Source organism: Rhinolophus sinicus, chromosome 16 (genome assembly GCF_057876585.1).
Source record: "Rhinolophus sinicus isolate RSI-liver-muscle chromosome 16, RSI-T2T, whole genome shotgun sequence".
NCBI classification, from domain to species: Eukaryota; Metazoa; Chordata; class Mammalia; order Chiroptera; family Rhinolophidae; genus Rhinolophus; species Rhinolophus sinicus.
The window spans coordinates 100,429,653-100,445,627 of record NC_142516.1 but is presented as its reverse complement, the minus strand read 5'-3'; the positions used below and the strand labels follow the sequence as shown (position 1 = coordinate 100,445,627).

Genomic DNA, 15,975 nt, shown 5'->3' with positions numbered 1-15,975 from the left:
CCCTCCAACTGGTAAAATAACACCACAGCAGACTGTGATAAGTTATATATATATAATGTAATACTTAGAAAAATCATTGAAAAAAAAAGCTATACAAAAATATATACTCAAAAATACTATAGATACAGTCATGTGCCACATAATGACATTTCAGTCAACGACGAACCATATATATGATGGTGGTCTATAAAATTATAATGGAGCTGAAAAATTCCTATCGCCTACTGACATCATAGCCATCCCAACGTCGGAGTGCAATGCATTACTCACATGTTTGTGGTGATGCCGATGTAAACAAACCTACTGTGATGCCAGTCATATAAAACTATAGCACATACATTATGTATGGGACATAATGCTTGATAATGATAATAAATGACTATGTTTCAGGTTTACATATTTACTATACTATACTTTCTATCATTTTTATAGTGCACTCTTTCTACTTATAAAACAAAAAAGTTTGCAGTAAAACAGTATGCCATGTCACTCCAGCAGCAGCCTCATACATCGTTTGTTTACCATCCTTCTTGATTGCATTATTTGCTCTTGTGCTTACCATTGTGTTACAATTGCCTACAGTATTCAGCACAGTAACGTGCTGCTGATGTTACTTTGATTTGTAGCGTAGGAGCAATAGGCTGTACCATATAGTGTAGGTGTGTAGGAAGTTATAATATCTAGGTTTGTGTAAGTAAACTGTATGAACTTCACACAATGACAAAATTGCTAACAACACATTTCTAAGAACATATTCCTATAGTTAAGCAGTGCATGACTATAAAACAAAGTGAAATTCTAAAATTTGTTCAAATAACCCACAAGGCAGCAGGAAAAGACCAAAAGACAAAACAAAACAAAAAACAGAACCATACAGTAGAAAATATAATGGCAGACTTAAGCCCTAACATATCAATAATATATTACACTAAATGTAAATGGTCTAAATTCAACAAGTAAAAGACAGAGATTGGCAGAATGTAAAAACATAATTCAACTATATGCTGTTTATAAGAAACTACAAATATAACTATAGGCAGATTGAAAAAAAAGATATATCATACAAACCTTAATCAAAGGAAAGCATAAGTGGCTATCATATCAGTTAAAATAGACTTTAGATTAAAGAAAACTACCAGAGACAAAGGAGGACATTATATAATAATTAAAAAGTCCCAATCCACCAAGAAGACATAAAAATCTTAAATGTATATACCCAAAACAAAGGAGTTCAAAATATGTGAAGCAAAACTGACAGAACTGGGAAGAAAAACAGACAAATTATAGTTGAAGACTTCAATACTACTTTGTCAACAAATAATTAAGAAAAAAAACTACACAGAAAATCAGTAAGAATATAGTATAAAACAACACCATCAATCATTAGGCATTTATAGAAAACTACCAAACAACAGCAGAATATACATTGTTTTCAAGTATCCGTGGGAACATTTATCAAGATAGATCAGATCTTGTGTCACAAAACATTCATAAACAAATTTAAAAGAACTGAAACCATACAATGTGCTCCCCAGCCACAATCGAATCAAACTAGAATTAAATAGCAAAAATATAACAGGAAATCTCCACCCACTTGGAAACTAAACATCAGACTTCTAAATGATCTATGGGTCAAAGAGGAAGTCTCAAGTGAAATTTTTAAAAATATACTGAAATGAATGAAAATGAAAATACAACATATCAAAATTTGTGAGAGAACAGCCAAAGTAGTGCTGCACGGTAAATTTATAGTACTAAGTTCATACACTAGAAAAAAGGAAAAATCTCAGATCAATAATCTAAGCTTCACCTCAAGAACCTAGAAAAAGGAAAGCAAAATAAATCCAAGGCAAGCAGAAGAAACGAAAGAGCAGAAATCAATAAAATTGAAAACAGAAAAACAATAGAGAAAATCAATGAAACAGAGAGCTGACTCTCTGAAAGAATCAAGAAAACTGACAAACCCGTGGCAAGACTGACAAAAAAAATAGGAGAGAAGACACAATTATCAACATCAAGAGTAAGAGAGAAGATATCACTACAGACTTTGCAGACATCAAAAAGGTAATAACGGAATACTACAAACAATTCTATACATATGAATTTGGCAACTTAGATGAACTAGATTTATCCTGGAAAAATCACATACTATAACTCACCTATGAAATAGATAATTTAAATAGCCCTAAACTATTAAGAAAATTGAATACGAAATTTTAAACCTCCCCAAATGACTCTCCAGGCTCAGATAGTTTCACTGGAAAATTATACAAAACATTTAAAGAATTAACACCAATTCTACATACACTCTTCCAGAAAATGAAGAGGAGGAACACTTCACAAATCACTTTATGAAGTATTACCTTGATATTAAAACCTGACAAAAAAAAGTACAAAGAAAATTATATACCAATATCCCTCGAGAATATAAACACAAAATCCTTAATAAAATATTAGCAAATAGAATTCTCAATATATAAAAAAAATATATACATTATGACCAAGTGTGGCTTTTTATAGGGATGCAAGGCTGACTTGATATTTGAAATCAATCAATATAATACATCATATTAACAGGATAAAGGAGAAAAATTAGGTATGCATATCAATTATTTCAGAAAACAAATTTGAAAAGTTTGACATCCATTTGTGATAAAAATCCTCAGAAAAACATGAATAGTGGGTAACTTCCTCAACTTGATAAAGTACATCTACATAAAAACTACAGATAACATTATACTCAACAGTAAAAGAAGTGAATGCTTTTATCCAAGGTCAGGAAGGTGAGGATGTCTACTGTCACCATTCTTATTCAACAGAGTGCTAGAAGTTCTAGTTAGTGCAATAAGGCAAGAAAACAAATACAGAAAAGAATAAATAAAACTATCTGTGTTAGCAGATGACATGATTGTCCACACAGAAAATCCCAAAGAATCTTAAAAAAAAAAAAGCCTCCTAAAACTCGTAAATGAGTTAAATGAGTTCACCATGATCACAGGATGTTTCATTAAGCTTCAGGCTCCTCAACTGTTAAATGGGGGCAATAATTCTCATTCCCTGGGATGTCATGAAGGGTGACATGAGATGAGATAAGTCAGGTCCTGGCAGGACAATCTCACAGCACCAGACAGCTGTCACGCTTCACCACTAAAACAAGATGCCCCATTGTTCCCTTGCAGCAACCACACAGCACTTATCTGGTGTTGTCCTACCTTGTAAATTATTTTCTTATTTATCCGAGTTTGACAGTTCTCTTAGGAAAACTGTTTTCATATTCAAAAGCTGAAGGAATTTTGCACATAGTAAGCATTTGGGGCTGCCTTTATGATTGTGCAAGTTGTGCCTGCGTCAGACAGCCTGACCAGGGGGTCTGAAATCCAGCCTGCACTGAAGAGAAGCTGGCACCCACAGAGCTGAATCCACTATGACTGGGGTGGGGGTGGGGTTCTTTGGGTGGTAGGCATTCATTCTCACTTCTCAAGGTATAGGTGAAAGTTCACCTCCCCTCTGCCTACCTCTAAATGACACACGAAGTTATGTGACAATCATTGGTATGTGTGTCTCTCCTAGTGAGATTGAGTTTATTGGGAGCCAGTACTCTGTGTCCATATGGTCAGTTCAGGCACCTGGCACTCAGGAAAGTGTTCTATAATGGTTATGGAATGAATGATGGCTCTTGAAGGAAAGTTCGATAGGGAGGTAGAAAATGTGCAAACTTAGGACAGAGTTACAGATGAAATGCAGGAAGGAGACTAGAAATGGTAGGATCTCTAAGTGGAACCATTATAATGCTAGATTGAACAGAAGGTACAACAGATGTACAAAGCAGAATCTTTGCATCTCTGGATTACTATAGACTGACTGAAGCTTGCTCTATGCTGGGCATAAGACAAGTGAAAAGAACTGACCCTCTCATGGGAAAGGAAGCTGTTTTATAGGCTGCAGGAGCTCATGTTGCACAAAGGCTTTATAGTTTAGAAAAGGAGGAGCTTAGTTTCCAAAATTTTACTACTGGAGGTTCCACCAAATCACAACCTGTTACTCAGTCTCACCCCTCATATGATTCCCATTATTTAGTTTTTTGGTGGAAGTTCTAACAAGCAGTAAAATTGCAGCAAATCAAGAAAAAGAAAAAAAATAAAGCAAAGAGTCTGGATTTCCTATTACAAGGATAGCCAACTTCTGCAAAATGGAGTTTCAGCACTGAGCCTTCTTTCCCAGAGCAGGCATTTTCTTCTTTTTGGAATTCACTAGGTCTTAATTGTTCTCGAGTATAATGGATTAACTTTCTGTGGTACGTAGATTTGAGGAATAAATGATAGGAATTGTGTAAGTGACATGCTAACTTTTAGGTGCCAAAATTTCTTGGTATGTAAATGGGAATGTACAGAAAAAAAGCAGACTACACACACTCAAGGAATCTGTAAATGCAAGTCCTGCCAAAAGCCAGGAGAATTCTGTGAATTTAAAGACTCCATGCCAGGAGCAGAACTTATAATTCCTTGCTCCACATGGTGTTCTCTATACTTTCTAATGCACATAAGAGAAGGGAACTGAGATAGTGACTGGGCCATTTCCTTTCCTAACAATATTTTTTGAAAAAGTGATCCACAAAATACCAATTCTGAGGACCTAATTAGTTTACTTGCAATAAAACTGCAGACCAGGGACAATCTTTTGTCCCTGCTTTTAGCAGTCCAAATGTTTCCTGGTGTTTCACACCCAGAACAGTCTCAACCTTAACACCTAGCCTGGAGCAGAGGTAAATGGGTCAGGTGTAGAAAGATGATTTAAATTCCAGTTTAAGGTTCTTCTACAAGTGCTGTTTTAAACAAGGTCATTGCTCAACTACAACAGTACGATAATGCAAAAATGGCATGTGCGACGGGAAGAAAGCCCAGTGCTTTGAGAAGCAGAAAAAGCAGTTAAACACAAGGCTTTGCGTTTACATTTCAAGGGGGATTAGGGCCTTTTGAGGTCTAATTTTTCTATGCACAAGAGCAACTGAATACTGTCCTATGTGGCTTTATTCTACTTACACCTCTGCAGTAAATGCCTTTTCTGTGAAGCCATCAGGATGTTGGTGGCACTTCCTAAACATATTCTGAGTGAGTTTTAGGACTCCTCAGTGACCTCAAAAGGCAGGCTACCTAGGGGATAGCCAGGCCCTGAGGCAAGAAGGTTGTACATTAACGTTGCTCAGTGCCCATAGGTTGTATCTTTATTAGATTAGATATATTATATGTTACATGGCTGTTAAGCAAATAAATACGCATAAGGAAATGATAATCCAAATAATTACATGACTAGTTTTAACCACCACTCACCACTCAGAGTGATTAGATTTTCTTCTGCCTACGCCAGTGCAAAACCAGCTGCTCTGGCGCTGTCCATGGGTGTAAGGATCCCCTTTACTCTGAAAAGCTAATCAGGAACAAACGGCAAGTAACAGTAACCATGAGAGCCCACAAACATGTCAGAGTGGCTCAGGGGGGTTTCCAAAACGATTTGTTGGTCCTGTGCCTCATACTCGGGTAACAACCCTCCTTCGGCCTTGGGCTCCAGGTGGGGTGGCTGGGGAGAGAGATAGATGAGAGGTGACCCACCGTGGTCCCCGAGCGGGACCTGCTGGCGGACAGAGACGAGCCTGGGGTGTTCAGGAGGACGGAGAAGACAGCCAGGGCTGGGGGCCACGGCGCGCCGGCCCCTGCGCGGCGCCCCCAGCGCAAGTTTCCGCGCACGTGGCCGCGGAGCGGGCCGCGCTCCCCCTCGGCGCGGGCTCGGGGAGCGGCTCCGGCGCGCGGCAGCGGCGGGCGGGGGCGGGCCCGCGAGCAGGGCTGCTGGCCGCTTTCCAGGTCCGCGCACTAATACGGGCGATGAGGCTTCGCGGCTCCAGTCTGACTGACGCCGGCTGGGGCCGCCGCCGCCGCTGCAGCCGCTGTCTCGGTCCCCGCCGCCGCCGCCGGGCCCTGCAGCCGCCGGGCGCGCGCAGCCAGGCCGTGAGTGCGCAGCGCTCGGAGCGGGCTGCCGGGGACCCACCGCGGGGGGCGGGGGGCAGCCAGACCTGGGGAGGGGGGAGGGATGAGTGGCACCGTGGGGACAGGTAAGAGATGCCCTCCCTGGCGCGCGTCGGACGAGTGCGTGCGTGTGTGTGTGCGTGTGCGGCTAAGTTTTTCTTCCACAAGGAAGTCTTTGGGGCTCTTGGTGTGTGGCTTGGTTTATTTGTACTCTCGGTCTCCGGGTTTCTTGGTGGAGCCTGTTTGGATGGGAGTGGGTGGGGTGGGCGAGGAGCCCGAGGGGACAGCTCCGAGGAGTTGGCCGCGCGCCCTCCTCGAGGCCGCACGCTCGGCTGCAGGCACCTGGGACCTGTCAGAGGATGCTTGTCCCACGACCGGGACTCCGGCCGTGCAGGGCTGTGGCCCAGGGTGTGGGCAGGGACGCGCGCTCGCTCTTCGCTCCCGGGTCTGGGCACCACACGGGGGCCGAGTACCGTGGATGGGCCCCGCGGAGACCCGGACCCGGAGCCGAGTAAACGTTTGTTGTGGCCGGAGTGGGGAGAGGACAGTGACAGTAATTGTGACTCAGCTGGTCTCCCTGGCTTTCTGTGTCATAGACTTTTTACTCTGCTACCTTTGAGGCACGCGAAGTGAGGGGGTGGGGTGGAGGAAGAAAGTTAGGAATGCTGTTCTAGTGTCTCTGGGCTAGCGCTTGGTTTGTGTCGGGAGCTGGGATGTTTGTCTTTTTCTTCGCCTGCCATTCGGTGCCAGCTCTCCGCAGAGGGGAGGGGGGCGAGGTGGGGAACAGATACTGGAGACTGACTGACGCCAGCATTGTGATCGGAAGGAGGAGCGCGAGGAAAACATTTTTATGGAGGGCTAATCGCTGACAAGTCTTCCCGTTACTATTCCTTCCTCCTCCCACCCTTGACTGTGTAGAATTGAAATGACACTTTAGAAATATTCTGTTGACTTTGTCTCTGAGCTAGAACTGGCACCCCTGAGAAATAACCTACAAATGATATAAATCTAGTGTTGGAATAAAATTGCATGTAAATTCTTTACCCAGTACAGTGTTTTTAAGAAAATAAGACCTAATAGGAAAATAAGCCCTAGCATGATTTTTCAGAATGACATCCGCTGAACATAAGCCCTACTGCGTCTTTTGGAGCAAAAATTAATGTGAGACCTGGTCTTATTTTCCGGGCAACAGGGTAATTCACAGTTAGATACACACCCTCAGGACACTGTGATTGTTTTTAATGAATCCACCTTAACAAGTACCTTTTCAGTGCCTTGCCTGATTTCTCGCGTGATCTTTTGGAAGTCCTAAGGCATTTAATAATACTACATCCTTGGCCATAACCAAGCGGATCATTTGGGGCATCCTGGGTGAGTGAAATGGTAATATTACAGGCTTATCTTCTGCTTTAGGATTCCTGTCGGTGTGTGGGAATGCCATTGGATGTTTACATTTTAAAAATAGCGATCTATATTTAAAAAGGAAGTAAAAGTAAAACCCAAACATTCTCCTAACTCCAAATGGACAATTAAATAAGTGATTTTTTCCTATGCTTGTAGGAAACCATGAACATGATTTTGGACCGATTTCAAGTTTGTGGTTATCCAAGAAGGACACTGCAGATAAGAAAATGATGTAATAGTTTATAAATACGGAGCATTTTAAATATAATATGACAGAAGTTTCAAATAATAAAAATAACCTAGTGATAATAATTGCCTTAACTGATGGCAAGACAACTGTCTTTTTAACAGACAACCTTCCACCTCTTAATCTATTCTGACACAACCAACTCCCATTTTTATGCTTGACTGGCTATCTTTGTCAGAGTTGTTTTATGGTTTGGCTCTGTGGTTTCAAGCTATGTTTAAGAGAATGCCAACATATTCTTGATCTGAGCAAACTCATTTTTCACCAGCACAGCATTTACTAAACATCAAAGATACAAATAAATTTTAGGTTAAACTTTAGGTTAAACCTTACAATTCTCACGCCTTTGTCATTAATATGACAGTGACAGTCAGCATAAGCTATTGAGCTATTTGACTTTTCTCCCCTTAAAATCTTTTTATTTCACTTATATATCCCCAGTTAATGAATAATCAGAAAATATTCACAAATGTCAACTACTGCATCTCTGATTGCCTAAGACAAGGAATTAGAAAGAAGAGCTTTGTTTTTTTAATGAAACATTGCCAAGGATATCTATAAGTAATAAACAACTGGTAAACTTGTTGATTCTTGTTAATCATGTGGTAGGTTGGAGGAGGAAAAAAAATCTGTCAAGATATTATTTTATAAAGATTAAAATACTTATTTTCAGTTTTACAAATAGTTTTAATTCTGATTAATGAGAGTGCAAATGCCTTTGCCAAAGTGGAGAGATGTGTTTAATAAGTGGTCACTATAGCACTTAGGCAACTAACTGGTTTATATCCGACATTCCTTCTACAATAAATAGAACAGAAATTTCATCACATTCTGCTATAATATGTCCAAAATAATACTTAGCAACAGGATGTATTCTGATTTAAGGGAAGGTAAAGCGTATGAAAACTAAAGAAGTTTTTTTTTTTTTAATTTGCAAAACATACTACATTAAATTATAGAGCTCTAATGAAGCTTAAGGGCCCATTTTCTGTGTACTGCTGCTCGTAACATTTAGAGAGGAATTCAAAACAGGGAAGTGTCCAGAATAAAACAGTAAACATTGAAAGCAAGAATCTCTTCTAATAGTTGTAATTCTAGACTGTTGGATTTATATTTCCTTGGTTACTATTGCTAGTAAGTTGAAAAGTTATTCTAAGTTAAAAAAAAAAAAAGCAAGCAGTAAATTCATAGTAGTTATAACAGTAAGCGTACTTCAGTGATTTTTTTTTTTACAGTTTACCTAGTGACTGTCCACATCATGAATAGGGACAAAACAAAAAACAAATATCACTTGGCAATAAACTAATCTTTTAAAATTAATATTCCTATAAATTCTATCTCTTAAGGAACATATACTAACTAAGGTTGTTGAGATTTCAGATAGTTGTTAGCGTTAGGAGCTGTCATCCCCGTGAAAGCGGGATGTTCACTTTGCCGGTGGACTGTGTCCCGACACTTCCACCCGAGCCAGCCCAGGTACCACATACAGCCTCAGGCTGACCCAGACCACCTTTCCAGGCTTATCTTCCCACTCCTTCCATATTTTATGCTGCAATTAAAATATGAATTATAATTTTCCACGCATATCCTGTCTTTCCTCTCTTCTGCACCTTTACTCGGGCTGAGGCCTAGAGCTAGGCTTTTCCTGCTTCCCTGCCTCTCACCAGAACCTCAGACTCAGCATCTTCCTGGTCTTTTATGGCCCTGGCCAGGGCTGCCTTCCCAGACCTTTCTCTGATGACCCTTATCCCAGGTGTCCTTGGAGCTCCTGTGGCTCTTTGCATTTCCCATTCCTGCCACATCTTGTCTTGTATGAAGTTACTGATGTGCTAATTTATTTCTTCTCCAAAGATGATCCTTTCAAAATCTGTGAAGGAAGGGACCATGTTTCATCTGTCTTTTTGTTCCCTTGATGCTGACCACAGCGCCCTGCCTAGTACTCAGTCAATAAATATTAATTAAATAACACATTTTTTACTGAACCCATGGTCTCTTCTGAAATAAAATCTGTAAAGGAGTTTCCCCCATACAATAGGTCTTAACAGTTCATCTTTCAAGAAGCCAGTGTTGAACTTGAGCTGAGGACTTGCTCAGAGGCTGTGGAGAGCTCGCCCTGAAATCCTTCCAGTCCAGCTGAACCTCCTTCTCCTGAATATTGTGGCTGAGCATTACGGTCAGGGAAGCTTATATGAGACTCTTATTGCATTAGCAATTTTCCATATCAGATTCACTAAATACACAATGGAAACCATTTAGTAAAAAAAAAAAAAAAAAAAACAGATTTTAATGTGATATGGCTACCACAATGAAACTCTAATGTGATTCCACAGAAAATTGCTAACACGATACGGTGACCCCACCCTCCACCAGTAGCCACATAAAAATTGATACTGTTTTTAGTGTATATGTTTCAAATTATGCTCACAAAAGAAAAAGACTGCTACTGAGATGAGCTTCTGTTTTGGTCAGGTTGGAGGTTTAAAGGGTCTTCGTATCAGTCTTGTCAGAAAGCTGAATCTCCCTTGTGTGCCTTGATCATTATATTACCAAACAATACTAAATCACATCTGAAAATGCATCATATTCTGTTAAGTGATTCAGAATTAATAAAATGTAAAAATTATTTTGGTATAAATATCATGCCTATATAATATATTTGATTATACAGTTTTAATTGGGAAGTCCAATCAACTCAGAACCAGTCTTCTCAGAATCTGAGGCTGACACAAAATTTAAATTCAAAACTTGAAATGCATAAATATTAACAAACAAATGATAAACGTGAGTATACAGAACTGTGTCACTTTAGAAGTCATAAACATTAAAAAGATTTTTGGTTCTTTCTTCGTTCCCTAACCCATATTTAATTCAAAGACAAAAATATAACCCATAAAATAAGTGTAAAGGAGTCCTACAAAGTTCTGATTTTTTCCTACAAAAATAATTTTGATTTTCTTTTTTTTCTTTTAAATTAAAGGTTATTGGGTGACAATGGTTAGTAAAGTTACATAGGTTTCAGGTGTACAATTCTGTAAATACATCATCTATATATCACATTGTATGTACACATCCAGAGTCATTTCTCCCTCTATCACCACATATTGGATCCCCTTTACCTTCATCTATCCCTTTTCCCCCTCACCCTATGGTAACCACTAAACTATTGTCTGTGTTTATGAGGTTTTATTTCTTTGTCTTGTTCCTTTGTTGTTTTCAGTTTTATATCCCACATATCAGTGAAATCATATGGTTCTCAACTTTTTCTGTCTGACTTATATCTCTTAGCATAATAATCTCAAGATCCATCATGTTGTCACAAATGGCACTATTTCATCTTTTCTTACCGCCGAATAGTATTCTGTTGTGTATATATACCACAACTTCTTTATCCATTCATCTATCAAAGGACACTTCGTTTGTTTCCATGTCTTGGCCACCATAAAAGCTGCAGTGAACATCGGAGCACATATATCTTTATGGATAAATGTTTTCAGAATTCTTGGGTAGATACCCAGGCGAGGGATTGCTGGGTCATATGGTAATTCTATTCTTAATTTTTTGAGGAACCTCCACACTGCCTTCCAAAGCGGCAGCACCTGTGTGCATTCCCACCAACAGTGTATGAGGGTTCCCTTTTCTCCACAGCCTCTCCAACACTTGTTACTGTTTGTCTTGTTGATGATAGCCATTCTAACTGGTGTGAGGTGGTATCTCATTGTGGTTTTTATTTGCATTTCTCTGATGATTAGTGATGTTGAGCATCTTTTCATATGTCTATTGGCCATCTGTATGTCTTCTTTGGAGAAATGTCTATTCAGGTCCTCTGCTCATTTTTTAATTGGATTGTTTGTTTTGTTGAATGAGTTCCTTATATATTTTGGATGTTAGCCCCTTATCAGAGGTGTTGCTTGCAAAAAAAAAAAAGCCTTTTTATTTTGTTGATGGTTTCTTTGTTGTGCAGAAGCTTTTTAGTTTGATATCCTCCCATTGACTTATTTTAGCTTTTATTTCCCTTGTCTTTGAGGTCAAATTCATAAAATCTTCTTTGAACCCAAGGTCCATAAGTTTAGTACCTATGTTTTCTTATAAGCAGTTTATTGTTTCAGGTCTTACATGTAGGTCTTTGAGCCAATGGAATAGAATTGAAAACCCAGAAATAAACTCACATAAATATGGACAGGTAATTTTCAACAACGGAGCCAAAAACACAATGGAGAAAAGACAGCCTCTTCAATAAATGAGAATTGGAAAGCCACGTGCAAAAGAATGAAACGAGACTGCTATCTGTCACTGTGTACCAAAATTGATTTTCTTTTTTTGGGAGAAATACTAAATATGAAAATCTTTCTCTCTTTTGGTATTCTGATTAGCTGATGTCACTGGTGGGATAATATATGATTTTCCCCTTGCAGAAATTTAATATTTAATATCTGATCACTTTTTCCTTTTTTCAAATTTACCTTTGAGTGGCTATAGCTAGGAAATGTGTATTCCTCAATCATGAAATAGGTGTAGTGCTGTGGTAGTGAAATGCAGTCTTTTATTTACAAACACTTAGATTACCAGAGATGACCATTCATTCCAAAACTTCAGTCCCTAGCTTTCTACCACTGGACAAATAGTCTGGAAATAGCACATGTGCTCTTGGGCTCACCCACATACGGTGATACCATTGGGGATTCCCTGTGAAACAGTTTAGAGAGGGTTTGGAAGTAGTGGGAGTTGAACACTGTGAGGTGAGCCACGTCTTAAACTCGCTGATCCTGAGAGCGTGGCCTGTGCGCCTTCCAATCCCGTGAGTATCTTCTTCCACAGCATAATATTTTTCATTTTTAATCTGTTAAACTGCTTGGAAGATGATCAAATGTATATTTGTTTTGGGGTGTGTATGCATTTGTATGGTTTGATTTCTTTTTACAAAAATGCAATAATTGTGAAATGGGCAGGAGATAGATCTGGAACTGTAGATTGAGGCAGTTTACTGAAAGCCTGAGGATTTTGTCCTAAGTACTTGTGGCCTGTGGAAGGTTTAGAGCAGATTCACAGATATTAGAGCAGATTTCTAAAGGAGGGTTTGATGGGTGATAGAGTTCATCTGAAGTGCTAGGGGTTGCTTTCTGAATTCTTGTGTCTCACTTGAACTGACTTGGCAGTAACACGTTACAGAAAATAACTCAGAAAAAGGATTCACAGATTCCATCAGAGTTTTCCATCTCATGGTAGAATATATGAGACTTCTGTTATTCACACTGCATTACAAATCTATTTATCTAGACTTTTTTCTTTTCTAAGAATCACATGAGAGCATCGGACTTTGGTTGGAGGAGGAAGGAGAAAGAGTAGGTCATTTAAAAGTTTATGCATTTGGGCAATTATGAGGATTCAAGGCACCTAAATTTGGACATGGGGGTACTGCAGAAAGCAGGTTAGTAGATACCAAAAGTAGACACCATGCCTTTGGGTGAAGGTTAGCAGTATTAGAGGCCATATATTTACGAAGAGGTAAGAGTTTCTTAGTGGGCTGGCTAGGGAACATATCAGCACTCAGAACACTGTTTCTACACTATCCAAATCCCACTATCCAAATAACACAGAAATGAGCACAGCTGGTTCCTAAAGTGTGACCAGTAGTGATTAATGATATGAGTGATTATTATTAATGATATGAGTGATTATTAAAAGCCAATGGTTTTCTTTCCCTTGTTGAGGCATTCGTATCATTCTCTCCCTGTTTTCTAGTGGTAGTAGTATTTCATTTTTAGAGCAGAAGCTGGGTCAGATGTTTTTCAAGACAAATCTTTGTGTATATAAGTGCTTCCCTTTGGGCCTATTGGTTATCTATGTGTTTACACAAAGCAGTTATTAGGTATTGGCTGAGTTTGCAAACAATGGCAAGTTGGTGGTTGGTGCTTAAATATTATTTCAAAGGAGTGGCATCTCCATTCTGTTGTCACTGATCTAAATTTATTGCAAATATGTACTTTTAATTATTTTCAAAATATTGATCATGTATTGGGGTTTTGAAATGTTGTGATTTTGCTCTAGAAAGTGGGACCTATCAATTTTGGGGATTTTATATAGGTTATTCATTCAAACATTATTTACTCTGTCCCTGTTGTACCTACACTGTGTATGAGGCCCCAAACCAGGCCCTCGGGACCACAACAAAATGAAGTAACATAACAAAATAAAATCCTGGTCTCCAGGATGTCATAGCCTAATTAGAGAGAGGTCAGGAAAGCGATTATCAGTGTTTACCCAATAATAAGATTTCTTATGTTAAAAAAAAAGTAATCTATTTGGATTTGTCTGTGTTTTTCTTGATTAGAATTCCATTTTTACTGTGTGTGAATTTTGAGTTACTCTTGACAGAGATAAATTAGAATGATACATTTGGGGTGTGGGACTCCAAATAGAGGTGAAACAGAAGGCATAATGGGAATAGAGATTCTTGCCGGACGTCCTTGTGAGAACTTAAGGTTGCTAAGGCCGGGAATTGTATTATTGTGTCTGTCAGGAGGAAGAGCTGTTGATTCTGATTTTCTGCTTTATTCTCTATGGTTCAAGAGTGAGTTTGTGTGGCCCCTCTCGGGGGGAAATCTCCCTAAAGCCGGTTAATAGCAGTTGTAATAGTGTACCTGTCACCTGTCTGGTAATAATGTGTTTAGATTTCTGTCTCCCTCTGTAGACTGTAATATCATAGAGGGAAGGGAACATGTCTTATCTTGAAATACCCAGCACCTAGCATAGTGTCAGGCTCATCATTGATACTTGATGAATTTCGTTTCTTCCTTCAGCTACCCACCTTTCTCTTCCCTAAGGAAGGTTGGTGTTTTATAGGGCAAGGGAGAAGGAAGGAGAAGACATTTAGATTTTAGTCTGGAGAGCTATTACATTTTAAACCATGGTCACAGAGAAATATTAAAAGGTTTGAACAGAAAAAGCACATAATCAAAGGGGTATTTGAAGAAGAGTAACGACAAGTTGAAGTAGTATGATGCTTCAGAATGGCCACATTCACACCTAGGTGGTTGACACACCATCTCCACTGCTTCATGAATGTCTTTGGTGGTGAAAACTCTGAGCTTCCCAAACAGGAGTCCGTAACACGGTTTATTAGTGACTCTTCTCCATCGGTGTATGATCTCCATCCCTCAGGCAGCCTTTGGCCAGGAAACTCAACCTCCCACAACACACACATATCAATACAACTTTAAAAATTGACCACGCACCATTTTTAAGAAAACATTTAAAATGTTATTTGTAATCATTTAACACTGCAATTATTCAAGTACATGTTGGTGGTCTATATCACATCACCTTAAGGAGACAGACGATTAAATGCACAGGAAGGAGGGAATGCATCATGTGAGTCTGCCTTTCAGAGGCATTCATTGTATCACATCAGCAAAGCAATGGGCTTTAGGTCAGAAGTTAGACTAATTACATAGGGCTTAGTAATACAGTGGCTAATGTTATTGATTAAACTGGATTTTACCTTTATTCATGCAATGTTTACTGTACACCAGCCCTGATGTTAGGCAGTACAGACCACTCTGTGCCATGGCCTGGGGCCTTTAGAAGGAGCTTGACATCTCTGGGTAAACAAAGAATAAACACAAGGAGTCGAGTGTGTTGTGAAGGTATATGCTACCGTGTTTCCCCAAAAATAAGACGTAGCTGGACAGTCAGCTCTAATGCATCTTTTTGAGCAAAAATATAAGACTCTGTTTTATATTATATTATATTATATATTAAATTATATGTATATAATATGTATCATATAATGTAATATATATTAAAAACCCAGTCTTATAGTAAAATAATACCAGGTCTTATATTAATGTTTGCTCCAAAAGACGCCTTAGAGCTGATTGTCCGGCTAGGTCTTATTTTCGGGGAAATACGGTAGGTGCTGTGGCAGTCCAGACAGCTGGGGAGAGCTGGTTAATGCTGCTGCCTGGGGGCCACAGGGAAGGTTTCCAGGAAGCTGGCTTCCGGTCTGCCTGCAGGAGAAGCAGGATGTAGCTGGGCAAAGGCCTCCTGGGCAGAGGGGAGGGTGTGCAGGGCAAAGGAGGTGAGATTGATGAGGCTGGGAATGTAGATTGGGGAGGCCACAGACTGCTTTGAAATTGATTTTAAAAGCATCAAATCATACTCCCCATGCTATATACTGTTTCCCCCCCCTATAAATTATACAAATCCATGTGTATAATAGACATTTGGAGAAAAACATTTTAAAGCTCAAATAAAGCACTTTTAATCCCAACCCGTGGAAATAGTGACTGTCCCATTTGGCTGCAGTGT

General features: G+C 39.4%; 1 protein-coding gene across 3 annotated transcripts in view; it reads left to right on the top strand.

The window, feature by feature from the left end:
- The first annotated feature begins 5,793 nt into the window (after window positions 1–5,793).
- The window catches only part of SMAD9 (SMAD family member 9), an 82,015-nt gene continuing 71,833 nt past the window's right edge, over window positions 5,794–15,975 (top strand). Inside the window, exon 1 of one of the 3 annotated variants that reach the window (XM_074330010.2) lies at window positions 5,794–5,999. The gene's annotated coding sequence lies outside the window, so the exon portion shown is untranslated. Of the gene's footprint in view, window positions 6,000–6,826; window positions 7,389–15,975 lie in introns of those variants that run through there. The other 2 variants (XM_088793560.1, XM_088793559.1) reach the window with 2 other exon arrangements.